Here is a 9,179-nt window from a genome sequence, read left to right as displayed (position 1 = left end):
TGCTATAAAATGGGTGTAGAGGTCTTTTCCAAATGTGGAATCAGTTTGGATTGAGACATTGCAAAGCTGGTTAAAGAAAAAGACAGAACTACCAATTTCAGTAAGTAGTTTGGTGTTTATGATATAAAGCAAGTTCTCTGTACTTAAAACCAAGTGGAAATGATTTGCCATTCTGATTTCTACAATCTACATTAAAAGGTTAATACTTAACCTAACCGAACAAAGTATTTTAAGATGGAATTCTATAAAAACATTTTAAAATGCTTTATTAAAGTTAGGATGCTCCAATAGAAATGAAAATATACCATATAAACCCATGAACAGGAGAACTTACACAATCTGGTTTCCTGTGGCTTCTTTCTGTGGAGGTTCTGTAATGCCTGAGATGCTAGTTCAGTTTATGTTAGAGCCTCCCCCAAGTCCAACCATAGCAGAGCCTGTCTCTAGACAGAACCTTTGTCTAGAAAGCAGTATGCCTTAAAACTCAATGCTAGGATTTTTCATTCTATTTACCTGTGTTACCAATGTTCCAGTCATTTATTTTCTTTCCCTTCCTTCCTCCAGATAGTTGTAGGGTAAAAGCTGGGAAGGGTAAAAGAAGAGGACTGTGTTTGGATTTGCAAAACATTCGTTTTAACTTTGCACTAGGCAAGCCGTTGATGAACGTTTCCAAAGCTGAAGAAAATGGAGAGACTCAAACCTAAAATATTGAACTACATTTTGATTTTTATTTTTGTGTTCTTTCTCTCTGCATATTGGACAGAAGTTGGAGCCTGGACTTTTTTTGTATGTTTGTTTTGTAGCAACTTTACAATGAGCCAGGTAGGTTTCAGACAACCTCTGCAGTTAATTCCTCATTCATTAAAAAGTTGTATCAGAGTGAAACCAGTTAATAAACAAACACTCCAAGAGTACAAAGCAGAACTGCACTGTTGCATCAGCACCCTGGAAAGGAGTCCAGCTTTCAGGTTGTAAATTTATTCTAGAGGTTGCAGTTTTGCCTGGGCTTACATCCAACTTTTTAGAAGTTTTTTTTTTTTATAACAAAAGCCCCTATGGTTTAACACTGTCAGGTTAGCTTAGGTTCATTGCTACTACAATTGTATGATTAGGCACTTGCGTAAGAGTACACTGTATACAGACTTACTTGAAACCTGACTGATTTTTATTTATTTATTTATTTTTAATTTTGCTATTTTTTTTTTTTTAATTTTGCTATTTTAATTTTTAATTATTAAATTTTTAATTTTTAAACTATTTTTAGGTTCTTACTTAGTGACTTAGTGATTTTTCTATATTGCCATCTCTTCCTATGCACTGTGTTGTTTTTTTCTCCCTGGAAATTGGGTTACAAAACAATCTAAACAGGATTTATGCATAGCTTTTCCTAATAAAATAGTTTTTTTGTTTTTGTTTTTGTTTTTGTTTTTTTTTAAAGGAGAGAAACCAAAAAACAAAAAATCCAAGGTTTTAGTGGTTATGGAATACTACCATTACTATAACAAAATGTAACAAGTCACTCCCCAGTAAACACATACTTTGGGCTAAAAGCAGAGATCAAACAGATCCCATGCATCTGCACTGCTATTCTGGAATGCAATTTCTCTCCCAAAACTGACTTCTGAGGAGAGAATCCTAAGAAAGGCTTGGTCACAGGAAATAAATTACTATGTAGGTTTGCCAGAGAGTTAAGTCAAACAACTCAATTCTTGGCCATCAAAACTAGGAACAAAATTGAAAGTCAGGGTCATGCTATAAAAAACAAGAACTTTCTCTAGGAAAAGTTAGGTTTATTTATGCTTTTAAATATTAGCTTAGTCAAACTTCCAAACTTTTGGTTAATGACAGTTTTTAGCTGGATACACCTTCCACTGATTTAAGCTCCAATTTTGCACTCAGGGGTTTCAGAGAGTATTAGAAGCTACAGGCTAGGTTCTGGCCTTTTTAATCATGTTGATTAGTACTGAATTAACAGTAGTGCTGTTTAGAAAACAATATGGTTTATGATGTCAAGTACAATATAGCATCACTGGAATTGGCAGAGAGACACAGTCATTAAATGAAACTATTTCTGGGATGTGAAGACACCAAGACTCCATTACACACAGGAGAAAATAGAGTCTTGTCTGAAGTGCTGTTAGCTCCTGAAGGTGGAAATGAGGGAAGTGAAACATTACTAAGAGTTTACCTATGACATCAAAGTACAATGCGTTTCCATGAGAAAGAAAAGATTCAGCAAGGCTTCATAATTGATAACAGTGATCTTGTTAAACAGTAAGTACTTTATACACAACGCTTGGACCCCAAGAGATATGCTCTCATTTACCCATCTATTTCAGTATAGGATGCACTTATATTGACATGGGTAATGACATCTTAAAGGATTTTACCCATAGAATGCAAGACAGAATTTTTCAGACTGGAGAGTAAACTGCTACAAATATGGTTAAATAACAGAGAACAGAGTATGCATTATGTTATAAATATAACAAGCCAGTAGAGAGTCTGCAATTTTTTTACTCCAATGTTATAATTGTAATTGAATAGAAGCAAGATCATAGTTATCACTGACTGAAACAACTGTCAGAACATATTTAATTAAAGGCTTAACTGTTCAATTAAGTTTGTTTGGTTTTTTTTTTTTTTTTTTAGTTCAAGAAACTGGCAGGTAACATGCATTTCAAAAGCCAACCTATGGTAATTATGGTAGAGCAATCTTCATCCGAAGACTATTAAACACCATTCAGTGGAGCAGAAAATTTTGTGAAGGAGTGTAAAGACTTAAAAGTCTGTGGCTTACAGACCGTGCAACATGTACTCATGTGACTACAATACTCTTCCAGGTTTAGGTAACCATTAGGAAGTGAAGACAAATTTAAGATTAAATGTCAAAAGGTCACAAAGCATTTTATACTTTTCTTTAATAAGTTGGTTAAAAATATGTCAGTCTTCTATTCTTAGGACACTGAGAACACAGCTGAGTATGAGGTCAGTCCTTTGCCAGGATCAATATGCTTTGAACTTTAGAGTAACATTCTGGAAGGAGTATCTTCACTAAGGTATTGCTTGTCACTTTAAGACATTTTTAAAGGTGCTTTAAAGAAAGAACTTTGAAGTGAGCCAATGGGCTTTATTTAAACTTTAAAGGATGCTTAGAACAAATGCTAAAAAACATGCAGTATTGAGTTGGAGTGTTATTAGGAGAAGCATTTCTGTTGTTCAATATTAGTAGCCTGTCAGTCTCTTATTCCAGATAGTAGGCTCTTTAATTCCATGACACATTTATGTCTGCCACCAAGTCCATAATGCTAATAACCATGAGTATTAACATTTTGATAAAAATGAGTCATGTTAGTGAAATCATTGGGGCTAAATATAAAAAACAAGATTTTTTTTTTTTTTATCTTATCACCACATCGATTGCCTGACTTAAGAGAATCAGGAAAATTAGATTTTACTAGTCTTGTACAGGAACATATAAATGTACTTGAAATATCACTGCACTTACTTATACAGCTGAAGAAGAGAGTGCTAGAATTGCAAGGCCCCTGGTAATGAAGATGTTATGATTAGTGAGAGTCCTTCCTGCCAGCAAGTAAAACTTTAAATATCCCGTATAAACTCACCCACAAGCTCACCCACCCATGATAAAAATAACTTTAATTCTTGGTCATTGCAAAGATGGTGCACAAATAGTTCTAGTTTCATGGATGCTTACATAAATATTTGGTAAAATATAAACCCTCTCTTTAGTTGCATGCTAGCCAGTCTGTCAATGCATATAGTTAAGATTATATAGCATTCAGGCAAACAGAAGTGCTGAACTCCTTAGGAGGCAAATCTAAATATACCTTATGTAGACAAGTCTCTTAACCTCCATATGTCAGGTCTACACTAGAATGTTTGAATTTTATGTCTAACATGTAAACTTAAGTAACTTGAAAAAACCTAGAACTTATTGAATAATTACACAACAGTGTAGAGCACACCTTGACATGTTCCTAGTGTTATATTCTTTTTTTTTTCTTGTTGTATTGCAGAGTTAATATCTTAATTAAAATATTTTGAGTAATTGCCATACTTTGAGCCTTTTCACAGGCCACTTTATATACACGATAAATAAGAAATGTTAAGCTACCTCTCACCATAATAATTGCTGAGCTGTCTGATCTTCTAGTTTAACCACTAAAAAAAAAAAAAAAAAAAAAAAAAAAAAAAAAGAAAAAAGTCTCAGGATCAGATCCTAGATTAATTTTGCTGTCTCTTGAGATCAGTATAATACTTTTCACTTTTCATTTTCTTAAATGTGCTTTCGATCACCCCAACTATAAGATTTGCTTTGGAAATTCAAGAGAAGATTAAGAAATCTAGGTTATTGTGCCAGGATGCTAGTCTTGTACTAAGACACTTTCCTTTCATGAACACCTTTCCAAACAGAACAGAAAATACAAGTATTATTTTCACGCTCTAGCTGAGAAGAGCATCTCCACTGATTTCAGTGCTTTTATGGAGATGAAGCACTGGTGGTGTCAGGAAGAGAATCCATCCCAATGGTTCTCATTCTATATCATTTAATTAATCAACTTTATCCCTCTCTCAACAAGGGGTAGTTTTAAAAAAGGAAAGAAGGTAAACAGATTGAATGTGTGTTCATCAGGGATCTAGAGTCACTCTTTTCAATCCATGTAACTTAGCCATCATTTGTCTGAATGTCTTCAATGCTGCTGTTTTCAGTCTTTAACCAGGTAAACAATTATTGTGTTATTATGGGGAGATGCTGTGTTGTTGCAGTGTGAGCATTAAACCAAGCAAGACAAAAAAGGAGAAGACACTCTTAGCACAAGCAGAATTTGGCCTTAAGCACCAGTGTTCCATAAGGCACATCCTATGACACTAGACATCAGCAGGGTAAACATGCTCAAAGTGCACTGTATTTCACTGAAGATGTATGTTTTGACTGTACCCAACTGAATGTCTTGGCAGTCTTGCAGGACACTGCTTACATTTTTCTCCTCCTTATCCCCAACACTAGAGTAAACACACTCCCCTCTAATATACCTCAGTGTCCTGTATCATAGCCTCTGCTTTTCTAGAAACATCTCCCCAGCCATGCAATTTCTTCACAGCAATTCTCCTAATTGCTTTGCACCAGTATCACCTATGCATCTTCTCTGGAAAGTAGAATTTTTGAACAGTAAATAGCAATATTTTTATTTGAAATGTCATTCTGGGAGTACTAGAATGAAGGAAGACAGTTTCCTACAAGCAGATTTTCTAGTAATTTTCTAAATATTTCTCTGTAATAAACATTCTCTTCTGGAGTTTCTGTGCAACTTTTCTTATGGCATAACCAGGTTCCTTTCTTCTCACCAAATACATATTATTCCAAGGCTCTCTCACCATTCAGGTGACTGGATGGAAGTCAGCCAGTTGGTCCTGGAAATATTAGATACACACTGGCAGCATAATTGCACAAGTTTCTACAGGTCTATTGTAGGGATCAGTGATGGACTTAACTTTGATCATGGGGTAGCTGCTGCCTTTTTATTTTTTTCTCTGGGTCCTTTTTTCCTTATTTTTTCTTTATCTTTTTTTTTTTTTGCCTTATTTTTCTCTCTCCCACCTTGACAGAAATTCTATTTTTGACTGTGTAACCAAGACAAACTATTGAAGAAAAATAGATACTTGCTCCAGAAATAATCATTGCTTAATTGAAAATTTTTGTTAACTTTTTTTCTGATGGAAAATTTGATATTCAACCAGCCTGCTAAAATATTTGCAAAGACCCAACCTATATTATTTTTCACGAAGATTAGTTCACACATGTATGTTGTTTTAGTATCCCGTACACTCAGTTCTGTCAAGTGTATGGTTTGCCTGTAAAAATATTTTATGAGGTGCATATTCTGACCTGGAATGGTTTCTAAAAACTCATTGAAAAGCTCTGTGCCAAATCAGACCAGGGAGTAATTTCATGTGGGTAAATAAAGTAGTGAAATAAACATGGGAAAGATAAAACATTTTTTCTTACTTAAGAAATGGTCTCTTCCTTGTGACCAGAACCTACAATCAACATTTACACCACAACTAATAGGCAACTATTGATGTAGTGCTGCAGAAAAACAAACAAACAAACAAACAAACAAACAAAAAAAAACGAAATTAGCAAAAATACCTTCATTATAATCAACTTATTTTCTAAAAAGCTAACATCTTGTTAAGCAGTCCTTAATCACCTCTGAGCAGCATGCTATGCCTACCTTTTACTCTGTGCCTCCACATGGCTTGTGCTGCAGTTGCCCCTATTCCATTTAAGACAATAGAATTCCTTAGAATTTGCCTTCAGAAGAAGCATGTTTTCCCTCCTTATAAAAAGTTACAAGTATTGACTAGTAATGCAAAAGCACAGGATGAATAAGAAAATTGTTTTCAGTATATTGAGTTGACAGTTACTACACTGGAATGCTAAACCACTGGTTAACTAACCAAGCAGTTGAGAAAAATCTACTGTAAAGAATTGTCTGTTGATAAATATAATTTATTTTTTATTAGGCTTACATTCAAGTGCAAATATAACAAAAGGAACTTAACAACATTTAACAACAAAGATTTAACAACAAGGGGAAAGGCGGGGACCAACTGTCATAATGGATAAGAAATACCACTTTGTCAGCATGGGCTCAGTTTTGCTGTACACTGCAAATCATTGCTCAAATTCACAAGCCAAACCCTCAAAATTGCAAGTCTGCATTTAAAACTAAGTAATTTAAAACTGAAACAGTGAGTTTCTGTTATTCGTTTTCATTTATTTTGAGTTAGAATCAATATCCAAAGGCATTTCTCCCATTCTGTCACAGTTTCCAACAAAAGCTAGGATTCCCACATGACTGAAAGAGTTAGAGCTTCAAGAATCACAGCAAATTTCATATAATTTGACTGAAATCAGAGCCTTCAGCAACATAACTTGCTCATTAGTTAGGCAGATCACTTAATCTTTGTTTTCATGTGTGAATTAGCAGGATATATTTCTAACCAGGGTTATAGGTTGATAAGCATTAAATACAACATTTAAAACTGAAAGAGAAAAGTTAAACAACTTGGTTGAAGTTTGAATAGAGTCCAAAAAGAAGCTTTAATAAACCAGTCTCTGGCTTCTTGCTTTATACTTACACTGTCTCTCTTTAACACACATACTTACACAAGTCTTTCCACAGTTTTCCTGACTCATTTACACACTCTTAAGTAATCCTACAGCAGTCTAGACTCACATGAAAAAATGTGAACAACTTCTTTCTGCTGTTTCTTTATGTGTGTAACATACATGCATATATACATGCATATAAAATGCGTATATACACACACACGCACACACACATATATAAACAAAGTCTGGCACACACAACTTGCTGGCGACAGAAAAGCAGTTGGCCTTAATTGCCCAAACCCATTAGTGCATTGATGGGATTGTGCTCAAATGCACAGAAGTGCTGGGGACCTCACTGAGAAACAGACAGAGCACTGTCAGAAAGTCATATGTTTATTCATCCACATTGGAAAAACAGTGTGAAAACAGTCTGTCACTAGATTCAAGTCACTTGATTTGCATCCATAGTAAATTTGACTCTATTTCTGTCTGAATGCTATTTTTAGCTTGGTGACTTCAAAATCACATAGGGAATGCTGAAAGTGGATTTAGATATAGATATAACATGTGCAAGGAATACGTGATCATAAAATCATAGAATCATCTGGGTTGGAAAAGACCTTCAAACCATTATATCTAACAAGCAATCTGACCAAGGCCTGTCTCTAAACCATGTCTCTTAGTGCCACATTCACACATTTATTAAATACCTATAGAGATGGAGACTCCACCACTTCCCTGCACAGCCCATTCCAATACTTCACCACTCTCTTAGTGAACAAATTCTTCCTAACGTCCAGCTTAAATCTCCTCTGGTGTAATTTGAGACTGTTTCCTCACATCCTATCACTTGTCACCTGAGAAAAGAGACTGACACCCTCCTCACTGCAACCTCCTTTAAGGTAGTTGTAGAGAGACATGCGGTCCCCCTCAACATCTTCTCCTCCATGGCAAAGAACCCCAGTTTCCTCTGTTACTGCTAACTTTTGTTTTCTAGTCTCTTCACCAGTTTTGCTGCTTTTCTATGCACACACTCGAGCAACTCAATATCCTTCTTGTAGTGAGGGTCCCCAAACCAAATACAATATTTGAGATGCAGTCTCAACAGTGACATGTACAAGGGGATGATCACTTGTCTCATCCTGCTGGCCAGACTATTTTTGATGCAGGCCAGGATGCCCTTGGTCTTCTTGGCCACCTGGGCACACTGCTGGCTCATGTTCACCTATCAAACAGCACTCTTTTTTTTTTTTTTTTTTTTTTTTCTGTGGGCAGCTTTCCAGTAACTCTTCCCCAAGCCTATACAGCTGCGTGGGGTTGCTATGACCCAAATACAGGACCTGGTGCTTGCCTTTGTTCAGTGGCACATGATTGGACTCTGTCCATCAATCCAGCCTACCCAGATCCTTCTGTAAACCCTTCCTACTCTGAAACAGGTCAACTGTCCCACTTAACTCAATATCATCCACAAACTTACTGAGGTTGCACTTGATACCCTCATCCAAATCACTGATAAAAATGTTAAACAAAGCTGTCCCTAACACTGAACCCCTGGGGATGGAACTGGTGATCAGCCACCAACAGAATCAAACTCCATTCACTACGACTCAGAGCCTGTCCGTCCACCTGGTTCTATACTTGTCCAAGCCATCGGCAGCCAGTGTCTCCAGAAGAATACTGTGGGAGACAGCGTTAAATGCTCTACTAAAATCAAGGTAAACAACACACACAGCTTTTCCCTCATCTTGTTGTAGAAGGAGATCAGGCAGGACTTTATTCAGGCAGGACTTGACCTTCATAAACCCATGCTGGCTGCTTTTGATCACTTGATTGTCCTATATGCGCTGTGTGATGGCAGTCAAGAACAAACCCTTTATCAGCCATATTGTAATTCTGCAGGTTTGAGATATTCATCATGTCAGTTCCAAAATTTGCAGAGACAGTATTAGCAACGTAGTAACCTGAGAGAAGAAAGGAAAAATCAAGGACCTTCTACAGAACGAACAGAAAATAGGAATGCATTAACTTTGTTCCT

Source organism: Netta rufina, assembly GCF_964035555.1.
Source record: "Netta rufina genome assembly, chromosome: 21".
In the NCBI taxonomy this organism is placed as follows: Eukaryota; Metazoa; Chordata; class Aves; order Anseriformes; family Anatidae; genus Netta; species Netta rufina.
This window is presented reverse-complemented; position numbering follows the sequence as displayed.